The sequence below is a fragment of the Dermacentor silvarum genome, unplaced genomic scaffold, assembly GCF_013339745.2.
Source record: "Dermacentor silvarum isolate Dsil-2018 unplaced genomic scaffold, BIME_Dsil_1.4 Seq876, whole genome shotgun sequence".
NCBI classification, from domain to species: domain Eukaryota; kingdom Metazoa; phylum Arthropoda; class Arachnida; order Ixodida; family Ixodidae; genus Dermacentor; species Dermacentor silvarum.
Genome location: NW_023606912.1, coordinates 51,484 through 56,727, shown reverse-complemented (window position 1 = coordinate 56,727; position 5,244 = coordinate 51,484). Strand labels below are relative to the sequence as shown.

General features: G+C 47.3%; 1 long non-coding RNA gene across 1 annotated transcript; it reads left to right on the top strand.

Annotated features, from left to right (window-relative positions):
* The first annotated feature begins 317 nt into the window (after positions 1-317).
* Positions 318-1,657, top strand: LOC125942007 (uncharacterized). The gene is made up of 2 exons (XR_007464731.1): positions 318-460; positions 1,524-1,657. It is a non-coding gene; the product is annotated as an uncharacterized LOC125942007 (long non-coding RNA).
* Positions 1,658-5,244: the final 3,587 nt, after the last annotated feature.

Below are 5,244 nucleotides of genomic sequence, written 5' to 3'. Positions count from 1 at the left end.
CGCAGCATAGAGAAAGAAATTCAACAAGAGGGGACACTCAGCAAAAACTGGCAACAGGAAACACGTCACCATACGTCACGCTATACGTCTGACACCGAACGTTAGCTGCCGCGAGCATCGAAAAAAAAAGAAAGTGAACATAAGTTAACAGGCATTGATTTATTTTTTTTAATTCTTTGCCGCGGAAACTAAAACGTTTTGCGTATAAATTAACTTAAGCTTTGCGACTTATTTTCCTTGCCTTACCTAGCCACAGGTCAATGACGCGCCAGATACATGTCATCCGCCAGACACTCCCCCAAAGCCGCGGCGCGGCCGCGCGCGCGTTTGAGCGCTCGCCCGCGGCGACCCGTCTGTCCCCTTTTTTTTAAAGGTAGCCTGGTTTCGTGGGCTCCCGGCGTATTCTTGCGTTCCTTCTGCACTGGGACAAGACACCACTGCACTATTGGACTACGGCAAGGTGAGAAATCTTGTTTCACAGTCTACGACGCAACTATGCTTACGGCACGGGACCGAGACTTAAGACGCAGTTAACGAAAAACAGCTCGGCCATCCTGGCGCAGTTAATTTGAGTTAATGAATCGTGCTGAGACATGTTTCCGACGCTTCCTAGGGGATTATGGTAACTTATTTCGGTTTTTGAGCCACACTGGCCGCACAGGGCGCCGTGTCGCAATTAGCGAGAACTAACTCGGCCGTGGTGCGTATTCTAGTGCATCTTGCTAGGAGAAGTTTGTGCCGCTTTCTCTGACGCCAGACATTACTGAAAAGTAATTTAGTTACTTTCTGGGGTACTTTTGAGGCACGCTGGCCGCCCAGTGCGCTGTGACGCAGATAAGCAGCTCAGCCGTGGTGATAAAGTTAGTTTGGCGTGTAATGAATCTTAGAGGGACAAGTCTGTGACGTTTTTTGTGGCTCCGCAACAACATATACCTTCTTTCGGTACTCACGCCTGTTGAAAACGCGATGGGCCATGGCCAAAAGTGATAACATGGGGTGTGCTGCTGGCGCCGGCAGAACGCGCGAAAGATAACGCCGACGAACATATCAGAAACTTGTAATTCGAAAATTCCGTCTTCTAAAGGACAGAAAAAAGGCATTGCACCCACGCATTTGTCTTGAGTGCCTGTTGCGTCCGTCTCTATGTATGTAGCGTACCGTCGCGTCGCCCGAGGCCAAGTTTTGGAAACGCGATGTCGCCCGTGTATTTGTGCTGCCAAAGTGCAGGAAATAATGCCCGGAAATGGGGGAACGCTTGGAAATCGGATGTTTTCATATTTTATGGTATTGTTTGGGATGAGTCTGGTATTATCTACGCCATGTATGCAAAAGCGAATTGCTTTTGTTTGTAATGCCTCCCATTCACCGCTTTCGCACGTTTCGCCTCTACACGCAGTATTCCTATGTTTAAATGCCAAAATGACACATGCTTGTAACATGCTGTTACAAGCATGTGACACATGCTTGTGTCATGCTGTTACTTGCTTGTAAATGTAACATGCTTGTAATTTACTTTTTTTCAGCTGGTGCCGTCCGGTGGAGCTTCATACAGGAACTACTGCCTTACCTGCTGGGGTCACAACGTTGGATGAACGCACAAAAAGCGCGGAACGAGCTTTTATATAGAGCAAAATAAATATTTCCTCATTGCACAAAAGGACCCGCCGTGGTTGCTCAGTGGCTATGGTGTTGGGCTGCTGAGCACGAGATCGCAGGATCGAATCCCGGCCACGGCGGCCGCATTTCGATGGGGGCGAAATGCGAAAACACCCATGTACTTAGATTTAGGTGCACGTTAAAGAACCCCAGGTGGTCCAAATTTCCGGAGTCCCCCACTACGGCGTGCCTCATAATCAGAACTGGCTTTGGCACGTAAAACCCCATAATTTTAATTGCACAAAAGGTCTTGCGTCTGCTTTGTGCAATTGCACGTGGCACAGATTCGATGGGACTTTACGAGATCGTTCGCAATCATTTTTACTAAATAAACCAATTCTGCACGAAGAGCAAAAAAAAAAAAAAGAAAGGAGGGGGGGGGGGGGTGCAGCCGGCGTGCTAGCTTGCGTTCAAAATACGCGTGCCCAAAACCGAAACCGGAAGTGATTGAGGCCGACCGATTGGCACGCTGCAGTCAATTCGGCCACTGGGCCCTATGCGAGTATCCCCTCTTGTTGAATTCCTTTCTCTATGCTCGCAGGTTGAAACTCCCAACAACGCTTGCTTACCTTTCTTAACTATAAAGAATGTGACCTGCTGCACCAAGCGAAGTTTATTGTCATCTCTACATTTTTACAATTCACTGGTGTAACACCATTCATTTTTCTTGATATACTGGCATCTGTTTGAACACTATTACACACAATTATACACTAGGCATTTGTAACATAAAACTTGATCAGTTTCGAACAGTTATACAATGTTTAGGCTATTACATTGTACTTTCGTTCAGCCTTGCACAGTTATACAATGTTTAGTTTGACGCACAATACATTTGAAAATGCACTTGCAAATGGATCAGCCTTGTACTTTTATACAATGTTTAGGCTGCCCCTTATTTTTCACAAAATTGTTATTCTTTAAATGTTGTTGATGATTGATGGTTTGGGTGACATAATTCTTTGTTGCCCAGACGCAGTGGCAACGATGCTGTGCCGAAATGCTCAATCACATTTCCTTCATAGCTTGTAAAAACTGTCTTGCTTTGGCGCACTTTCGCAGCTGTTTTAAGCCTTGCGAAAAGCGAGTGAGGCAGCAAGTTTGCCTGCGCACCAATGTCGACCTTGAATGTCACTGCTTTCCTGCCTATTGTTGCATGAATTGTCGAGTCGCGACCCACCGTGCTTGCCACACCGCTTATTTGCACAGCCATAATTTGGAATTCATGTTCAGAATCTTCGTTTTCTTCGCGGGCGTCACGGTCCACCTCATTAACTTTTATCGCTCTGCAGCAAATGGCAAAATGGTTCTGCTTACCGCAGTTTCCGCACGTCTTTTTCCAGGCTGGACACTTCCTAGGTGGGTGGACCCAGTTGCAATAGGTGCACTGATGGGTGGACTTTTTCCGAGGTTCACTTCGGTCCCGTTTCTCCACTGCAGAGGCCTGCGCTGCTTGCTGTTTCTTGTCCCACAGTTGGTCGTGGCTGGCTGCCAGCTCAGCTGCTTTGCAAAGGTCTATAGCCTTGGAGAGGCTTAAATCTTTTTGCCTTAGGAGACGGCACCTGAGCTTTGTATCTTTCGTTCCACACACAAGTTGGTCACGCACCATTGAATCCCTCAGGTCTCCAAAGTTGCATGTCTGCGCCGCTATCTGTACATCTCTCAGGAATTGTTCGAATGTTTCATCTTGCTGCTGCGAGCGGGAACGAAAAACATACCTTTCGTACGCTTCATTGCGCTGAGGCGTGCAGTACTCCTCGAATTTTCGGACGATGAGCTCGTAGTCCTCCTGTTCCGCTGGAGCCAGCTGAAATGTGTTGTACACATCAATGGCCTCTTAATTTTCCAGCCACGTGTAGGAATACAGACGCCTTTTCCACACTTGTCTTGCTGTCCTTACCCGTCGCTTTGAAGTACAGCTGGACGCGCTGCTTGAACCTTTCCCAATTTGTGGCGACGTTCTCCGAGAGGAGGAGTCGGTCAGCGGGCGGAAGCGCTTCCATCTCGGTTGCACCGGGCGACGCTGGACGACGAGCACACCGCGCAACTGCGTGCGCACCGCATATCTGCGGCGAGCAACTTCTGACACCATGTTTCGTGTGATGACAGAGAGCGATGGGCTGACAAGGCAAGTCCTCGTTTATTATTCCGGGCTCCTTTTTATACTACACATTCTGGCCAGAGTTGCCAGACCATATGACGATACACTCACTGTGCAGTTTCGGGCCATAAACTCCTCCTTTATTGATTTTTTTATCTTGTCTGCTCACAAATTTTTCTTTTGATCGCTCCCTGTCACCCAGCATCAACTTTTTCCTGCCCTTATTTTGGGAATGCTTGACTATGGGACATCTTCATCGCAATAGTTTTGGTATTGCAGAGAGAACATTGGTTCCAGTGATTTTGTTCCTCCTATTTGACAGATTTCTGTGTTACGTATGTTACCAAGAAGCGCCGGATGCACCCCTGTTCCAAGACAACCCGCCATAGAAACAAGTACAGAAACAATTAAGCACATTAAAAAAAAACATCCTCGGGACATTGTAATTCAATACCTTCACTTTAAGTCGGGAAACATCCTCTGAGTGTGAAACTTGGGGTTATAGAGTCTCAGTGCTTGATACCAAGCTCGATTGATTCTCTTCGGAGAAGACTGCAATCCAACGAACGTCTTCTCCCAACGCATCTCGTGGCTGAAATGGCCGGTCCACGGCTCTTCGGCACGGTTCAGCAGAACCGTCTATGATTCCTCTTCACAGGAAGGCAGCCCTTTGATGATGGGGCCACTACATCCGTTATGTCGGTTTATTTGACTTGACCACTCTTCTGCCGCCAGGTCGGTGTTTTTCCAGAACGTCGACGCATTTCTCTTTGTCAGCGACGATTACACGGCCATCTAGCAAACAAAGTTTGCTCTATTTTTCCTGCGTCTTCGTCTCTGCCGAGAGCCTCGGTTATTTCTGTATGTATATGTTCGTGTAGGGCAAAGCCGTTCGCGGGGCAAATACAATCACCGACCCGCAGCCGGCACCAAACCTTCCAACTAACAACGTCTACTCGTAGTACGCTGACAAAAGTTCAATGTAACGACATGGCAACAATAAAGGTAGACAATATAGAGATGTATATATATCTAAGCGCTATTTCTTTTATTTGCATACCATATTCCTCACACACAGCCATCGTACTGCGATAACGCGCCATATGTAACAGCACATTTCGCAATGGACATTAGGTTAATGTGGGTGTCGTAGGATGCGGATAACTGGATATTTATGTGAGAGGTATTTGTTTCTGTTCTCTGGAAACGATCATTAGGTGTCTGTCGATTAGGTGTCTGTCGATTAGGTGTCTGTCAGAGCAGTCGACAAGTAACAACGAGCGCGTAGCAAAAACAATGCTTGGGGGCTTAGCATTGACATACTCCTTTAACAGAAAAGCAGGTGCAATTTTGTTAGGGGCGGAATTGTAGTTTGCGCTCACGCTAGATTTGTTCTCTAGGGGGAAGGGGGGGGGGGGGGCAATATTTGGTACGAACACTCGAGTGCGACAACAAATTATACAGTTCACTATGGGTATGTTTCACGA